Below are 8,776 nucleotides of genomic sequence, written 5' to 3'. Positions count from 1 at the left end.
AAGCTAGACAAAGGGAGGTGGATGGGTGGGAGTGCACTGTTATGATGACGAAGACGATATGGTTTCAGGTTACATATCTGCCCCCACCCCTCGGTTTCCATTGGATGGGGACGTTAGTGAACTAATTTCCATAATTTTGCTAATAAATAGTTGCTGTGGTGAAACCACAGCATCCTTCACAATGATGACCTGTGTTTCTTGTCAATTTTGGGTGACTGAAAAACAAACAAACTGCCACCCTTTGGCTTGCAAAATTGACATACGAGTATACTAAACATTAGGAACACGTTCCTAACGTTGCAGTTCTTGACAGACTCAAACGAGCGCGCCTGGCACCTACCACCATACCCCGGTCAAGGGAAACAAAATATTTTGTCTTGCCTATTCACCTGTAATGGTACACATACACAATCCATTTCTCAATTGTCACAACTTAAAAATTCTTATTTAACTTGTCTCCTCCCCTTCATCCACACTGATTTAAATGGGTTTAACAAGTGACATCAATAAAGGATCATATCTTTCCCCTGATCAGTATGTCAGGGAAAGAGCAGGTGTTCTTAATGATTTAAAGTGGGAAATGCACTCCACAAATTTGCATTGAACAATACATGTGTTAATTTATAACATTAGTTCACAGCACCATCTATAGGTGATCAATGCATACTACATACGATACTGCTGGTCTGTTGTAGTCGTACATACTGTAGGTAGTAGCACATTAACATCAGTGATTTTTCTTCTGCAAAAAACAAGCACACAAGGAATCCTCAAGAAGAGTAAACTGATGGGCATCACAGATACATTCAGACGAAGTTATCCACTCTGTTGTTCTACATCTACAAGACAAACCCAGGGCTAAATTTGTAGATATGCCAAACAGCCATTATGACTTGTTACTCACTTTGTTCTCTAGCATACACTTTAACCCACATGCATGTCTGAGGCAATGGTTGGTTGGATTTTGGTCCCTAGACCACTCAAGTCTCAACAACACCTTTCCCTTGTGTAAGTTCAACTTCTCAGGGACCACATTATGATAAAGAATTATGCATGCACACATATCAGTAGATTGCTATGACACTGATGTGGTTCCTGAGAGTTTAAAACTATTTTCCAGGGATTGTGGGCTATCATCTTAAAACAAGACCAAGTCAATAAAAACTCCCAAGATGCAATACGTACCCTACATCCTGGTAAACATGTGCTTACAACTCAATGTGTTGCATGGCAATACCTAATTCTGTTTTCTAATGTTAACTAAGTTCAGTTTGCTTTATTGTTTGCTAAAGTAAGAACACTTAACTACTGGATTCACCATATTTCAGATTTCAACTTTCATTGGGTGATTTTATTTATAATAATGATTCAACCCTTAGGACTTCATCAGGCATGATGAATCAATATGATCAATATGTGCAGTTATATACACAGCACCAGTCAAAAGTTTGTACACTCCTACTCATTCCAGGGTTTTTCTTTATTTTTACCTTTTTCTACTTTGTAGAATAATAGTGAAGACCTCAAAACTATGAAATAACATACATGGAATCATGTAGTAACCAAAAAAGTGTTAAACAAATTATTCAAAGAGATTCTTCAAAGTAGCCACCCTTTGCCTTGATAACATTCCCCTTTGTAGAAGTTTCCTCTCAATGTCCCCTCCCCTGCGTGACTTCTTGACCATTTCTATTCCAATGTATCTCAGAGAACTAATAGGATATCCAGCTTATACAAAATTAACAGCAACCAGATGTTTTGTTAATCTTGTATAAGCTTCACATCCTATTAGTTCTCTTGAGATCATTTGGAATAGAAATGGTCAAGACGTCACAGAGGAGAGGGGATGTGCGTATGTTCTTCTTTTGTACGCCAACCATGACCTGTGATGGGGTCATGATAGGGGCTGCACCAAATGATTGATGTATTATAATAATTGATTATGTTTATGTTGTATTAATAGAAGGGGAAGGGCTATAAGACCCTCCCCCACAACATTTATAGGACCACAGATTAGCAACATATTCATTATTAAGGTTTAATACTGTTCCACAGTTCTTTTCTAGTCTCTGCCTCTTATAAGAAACGGTCTGAGAGATGTGTGAGCTATTGCAGTCAAAACAGGGTGTCTGTGAGAAAGTGCCTCAAGGCTAAAAGAGATACATAGTCAGACACACCATTGTAAACCATACGGGAATGGAGAATTACTGCTGAGCCCTTAGAAAACACTGGGCTATTGTTTTCTCCTGCAAGTTTGTATAACTGTATATGCATGGGCTTGGTCTCATTAGTAGAAGGTGTTGACGTAGGCAGTTACATCACTAGGGGTTGACTGCAAGCATATTAAAGCAACGTTGATCTTTTTTATTTTGCAGAACTTATTCTGAAACATGTGTGCTATGTTTCCGTTGTCAAATTCTGTCTGCAATTGCATTAATAAAGGTTTGATTGATTTACTTAAAGAAGATATCGTCTAATTGCTGATTTCACCAATAAGCCAATGATTGACAAGGAACAAGGAACCTACCCCAACACCTGCCACCAACCTCACCTTCCCCCTTCTTGGCAACAGTTTTTCTTGTGAATGCCCCGACGAATGTGGCAATTGAATCTGACATGCACTCAGTCCTAGTGCCAAGGCCAGCTGCTCTCAGACTGGGCTGGATTCTGGCCACAGAATGCATTGAATGCCGTCAGTGTCAGAGGAAAGTGGTCTCTGGAGATGCTAGATCAGTGCTCTCCAACCCTGTTCCTGGAGAGGTACTGTTCACTCCAACCTTAATCTATCACACCTTATTTGAATAAATAGCTGGTTGATAAGCTGAACCAGGTTAGTAACAACTGAGCGAAAACCTACAGGACGGTAGCTCTCCAGGAAGAGGTTTGGAGACCCCTGTGCTAGATCAACTGCCTCCAGGTTGTAATTTCCAGCAATCCTTACCTCTGGTAAGTTTTTCTTTCTCTGGTCCAGATGGGGCTCAACTAAGTATCTAAAGAGGAGGAGAGGAAGAGAGCGATAACAGTGGTCCGTGCCTAGTAGCATTACTACCTCAGGACAGGAAAACAAGAAGATAAAGACTTTCACTGCATCTTTACCCATCCGAAGGTGTGGCATTTTCAAACCAGAGTTGACCAACCACAGACTGAAACCAACCATACAGTATATTCAATCAGATAAAACCAACCAAAGAGGGGTCACACCTTAGTGTGATAACCTGCAGGGGTAGCGTGAGTACAATACAAATTACTACAGAGAAATATAAAACATCACACATCCAAATAAATTACATCAAAGTTTGCCTCAGAGCACAAGGTTCAGACCAATAACAAACATTTCAGTAGTCAAACCTCTATACTGCCCAACCAAGCAAAAAGGCAGTAACTACTCATTTGATCAAAAACGTGTTGTCATTTTTGCTACATTAAATACATGCTTAATCATGTGGACAAGTATCCTGCCTCTATTGTGTTTTGGAGAAAAATGGGGTAATGTTAGCAGTAACTGCATAAGGTTACTGATAAACCAAGGTAAATAAAAGCAATTGTCCTCAGTTCCACGCTACTAGCAGTTACTGCCTTTTTGCTTGGTAGGGCAGTATACCAGGCAGTGTCAGAGGAAGACTCAAAAATGGTCAAAGACTCCAGCCACCCAAGCAATAGGCTGTTCTCTCTGAGGAAGTTATCCACTCCACTCTACCGTTCGACAGCAGTACCAGTGCACCAAGTCTGGAACCAACAGAGGACCCTGAACAGCTTCTGAATTGATCCTTTTTTGCACTGACTCTATGCATTCATACTGCCCACAAACTGACACTGACACCGACACCCCAACACACACATACTTACACTGACACCCCAACACACACACACTTACACGGACACCGACACCCCAACACACACACATACTTACACTGACACCGACACCCCAACACACACACATACTTACACTGACACCCCAACACACACACACTGACACCGACACCCCAACACACACATACTTACACTGACACCCCAACACACACATAGTTACACTGACACCGACACCCCAACACACACATACTTACACTGACACCCCAACACACACATAGTTACACTGACACTGACACCCCAACACACACATAGTTACACTGACACTGACACTGACACCCCCAACACACACATACACCCCACCATACACTTTTTTTCACCAACTCCCCTGCACTGACACAATGCATACACTGGACTCTACCCACACTTACACTGAAACCCCAACACACACATTCACACACACTACATATGCCCACACACACAACACGTGCACACATACATACTGACGCAACACATTCACACTCACCACATACGCTACTGTCTTATCTATCCTGTTGCCTAATCACTTTAACCCTACTATATGTACATAGCCACTTAAATGATCTCGTACCCCTGCACATCGTACCCCTACTGGTACTCCCTGTATATAGCCATGTTAATTTTACTCTTTATAGTTATTCGTTATTGACTGCATATTTTTTCTATCATGTCACTATTTATTATATATATATATATATATATATATATATATATATATATATATATATATATATATATATATTAAACTCTGCATTGTTGGAAAGGACCCATAAGTAAGCATTTAAATGATAATCTACACCTGTTATTTCTGAAGCAAGTGACAACATTTTATTTGAAAGGACATAGGTGGGGGGGGGCAAGGCCTGCAACAGCTCATCTCTTGGAAAGTCTCACCTAAAGTTTGTCTGTCTGCAAACCTGATAAACTAATGAGGGGATTCCATGAATGCCCTGGGCGCTCCCCGAGTGAACCGGGTTAGTGTAGATTGCATTATTTTTGGGACCAGGCTGCCTCCTGGTCATGAGCCGACGGCGAAGTCGTCGCAAAACAAAAGTAACGTAAATTAAGAACGTGGAGTAATGAGTGGGATTCTATGTTTTCACATGCAAAAGTGATTGCTTTTGATATAAATGCTTTATCTGCCTCCCCAATGAAAACTCGAACAAACACTGAGTGTAAAAAACATTAGCAACACCTGCAGTTTTCATCACATAGACTGACCAGGTGAAATTGATGTCACTTGTTAAATCCACTTCAATCAGTTTAGATGAACCGGAGGAGACAAATTAAAGGATTTTTATGCCTTGAGAAAATTAAGACATGGATTGTGTGCTATTCTGAGGGCGAATGGGTAAGACAAAAAAATGTAAGTGCCTTTGAACGAGGTATGGTAGTAAGTGTCAGGCGAACCGGTTTGTGTCAAGAACTGTAATGCGTGTGTATCAAGAATGGTCCACCATCCGAAGGACATCCAGCCAGCTTGACACAACTGTGAGAAGCATTTGAGTCAACATGAACGCTTTCGACGCCTTGTAGAGTCCACGCACCAACAAATTAAGACTGAAGGCACACGGGGGTGCCACTCAATATTACTAAAGTCTTCCTATTGTTTTGTACAATTTAATGTATATTTTATGGAAAAAAGTTGGTCTGTTTCTCAATGTCATATCATGCTGCCTTGTTGACAACATAACCGAACAGTGCTTATTACTGTTTGATTTGAGAAGGGAGCTCCACCCTCACCGCTTTTGCCCATTCACATCACGGGCCATAACCCAGTGCACTGCGGTTCAGCTTAATCAGAACTCCCTCTTCTACATTTATTGCTTCTGCTCACTGATCCTGTCTAACCTTTGCTGTGTGTGTGTCTTCTTTTTTGCGTACAACAGCTTGTCTTGCAACAAGACGGTGATGGCGATAATGCGGGGAGAGAATCTCACCGGGTTCTACAGGATGCTGCAAATACAACAGAATGAGACTTGGATGACTCGCATCATGGAATACATCTCTGTATGTGAGAATTTTTTTGCCAACTGATGCCACGCCACCATCAGCGATGCTGTGTCAGGTACTGCAGGATTCCTGGGTCTCTGACAGTACTGATGATAGGGTTGAGTCGGATGACTCCCACCCAGATGAAAACGATCAGGAGGAGTTTCACTCTTTCTATGACTGCACAGTCTTCCCCTTCATGCTGATGCCCCAGAATGGCTAAGGCAAGAGGAGTGCCTTTAGGAGTAAAGAGTAAAAACATGAATGCTATATTTGGAGGAGTTCTTCCTGCCAGGTTCCATGTACTGTCTGGGTGTGTTTGAGATCGACTGCATTGCGGTTGATCTGCTCAGAATAACTATTCTACACGTCACTTTGCATTCCAAATAACTACTCATTATGTGATCAGGACTAGTGATTCTGTGCCTTGCCTTGCTCAAAATGATCCCTTCAAACATGCTAATTATCTCCAGTTTAGTCCTGCTCCAACTCTTGACCTTTCTTTGGAACATTGGGACCCCTCTCCCTTAGCAAAGTGCCCTCCCTTCAATACTGTTACTTTCAAGAACTAGAAGTGTCATACATTGTGTACTGGTATGCGTAAATAGTTAGTTTTACTCTGTTCACTCTTTGTTACATGACCTTTGTTTAGTTCAGTATCAGCAGTCCTTTGGATTGTTGTGTTTAGATGGTAATGTTTGACCTGTATATTTTCAATGTATTGGCATGAAAACAGAGAACCCTGACCCATAATCAGGCTCAATATTCTATGTAGTGTGTTAAACAACCTGTCTCCATGGACCGGAAGTAAGAAGAGGGTTGAACATTAAATCTGTCATTCTTTTATACCAACATATACTTTTTCAAACCAGATTTGACCAACCATAGACCAAAAACCAAACAATATATCCAATCAGATCAAACCAACGTTCACTAAGATGGGTCACGCCTTACTGCAGGGGCAGAGATGGCCAGTATTTGAAATAGATGGAGACCTGCACACACTGTCCAAAACTGAGGCTTTAATGCAAAACAAAGATATTTATGATAACATGGTGCCCAAAAAAATCATAGTGCATAAATGAAAGGTGAAAACGCAACACAAACGTTTCGGTCTCAGGTGAAATGAGTGTGTTCAGCAGCTCTGCCAATGGCAAACAATACACTACCCAACAGCTCCTCGCATGCAGCTCTTCTAGCGTCATATACCTTATCTCCTGTCCATGCAATAAGCAATACGTGGGCAAAACCAGTAGACAGATAACACGTATTATAGAACACAAGAGTGCTGTGAGGAGAAATGACCCTAAATCCCCTATTGGATGTCATTTCTCAAAGGCCGGTCTCATCTCTGTGTCCTTCTGCGCTATACAGCAGATAAAACGTTCACGTAGGGGTGGTAAATCTGGAACTCAGTCTTCTCCAGACAGAACATGCACCTGCATTCTATTTACAAACTCTCCACCCATCGGGCTTGAGTGAAGAATTGTTATTGAAGTGTTTTCTCTAAGTGGTATATTGCCTCTTATTGGTGTTTGCTACCTCCATCTAGTGGTATCTCTAACTCCCTACTCTTACCACCCTGTGTTATTTATTCGGAGGACATTTTCACATGGTACATGTTAACGCAGTAATTGAGGATATTTCTCTGTCTGCTTTTGTATGTATTTGTATATAATCTAGATCATGCATTCTATTCTACTAGTGTGATTCATAGTATAATGTGTTTCCTTGCTTGATCATGTGACACGCAATTATCCTTACGTTCACATCTGATAATGGCCTACGGCTGAAACTTTTGTTGTCACCTTTCATTTATGCATTTTCTTGCACTATGATTTTTTGGGGGGCCTGCCACATGATGTTTTAATAAACATCTTTATTTTGCCTTTCAAGCCTCCATTTTGGATTTATTCCTTTTTATTTTTAAATTACACACTTTTTTGACAGTCTCTGCACACTGTCAAAATCTCTTCCAGTATTCTTATTTTGACTTCTACACACCTGGAACAGACACTATTTAGTAGTAATGACCTTAAAAGAGTGCAGACGGCCTCGTCATTTTTGTTACATGTATTTGAAATATGTATTTAAGTTACTTCTGAGTCATTTGTATTACACTGAACTGAACTACACTCCAATGTATTTTGTAACAAGATACTTTTGAGAGCTATAATTAGTATTTTCAAAATACAAACTACTTTTCTGTTAGAAAAATGGAACGTTTCACAACTTTTGGCCCCCTTTCACCCTGCATTGGTATCAGAAGTCTGATGGCCCTATGGTGTGATAAGAGTGTCTGCTAAATGAACTAAATATAATGTCAAAATAAACAATTGCAAAGCATGCTGAGTATTGTTCTAATGAGCCCCCCCCCCCCCCCCCCCGAAATAAGGCTAATACTAATTTTGGTATGTTAATATACATTTACATTTTGGTCGTTTATCTATTTTACATATTTATTTAACTAGGCAAGTCAGTTAAGAACAAATTCTTATTTACAATGACGGCCTACCAAAAGGCCTCCTGTGGAGTCGGGAGCTGGGATTAAAATTAAATTAAATAAAAATATAGGACAAAACGCACACCACGACAAGAGAGACAACACTACATAAAGAGAGGCCTAAATCAACAACATAGCATGGCAGCAACACAGCATGGTAGCAACACGACATGGTAGCAGGACAAAACAGGGTACAAACATTATGGAGCACAGATGACAGCACAATGGGCAAAAGTTAGAGACAATAATACATCATGCAAAGCAGCCACAACTGTCAGTATGAGTGTTCGTGATTGAGTCTGAATTAAGAGATTGAGAGAAAACTATCTAGTTAGAGTTTTTGTTGCAGTTAGCAGACTTCCTTATCCAGAATGACTTAGTCAGTGAATTAAGGTAGATAAAAAAAAGCAAGTAAAACTTTTATGTAACCGTTAC

The sequence above is a fragment of the Oncorhynchus gorbuscha genome, linkage group LG02, assembly GCF_021184085.1.
Source record: "Oncorhynchus gorbuscha isolate QuinsamMale2020 ecotype Even-year linkage group LG02, OgorEven_v1.0, whole genome shotgun sequence".
In the NCBI taxonomy this organism is placed as follows: domain Eukaryota; kingdom Metazoa; phylum Chordata; class Actinopteri; order Salmoniformes; family Salmonidae; genus Oncorhynchus; species Oncorhynchus gorbuscha.
This window is presented reverse-complemented; position numbering follows the sequence as displayed.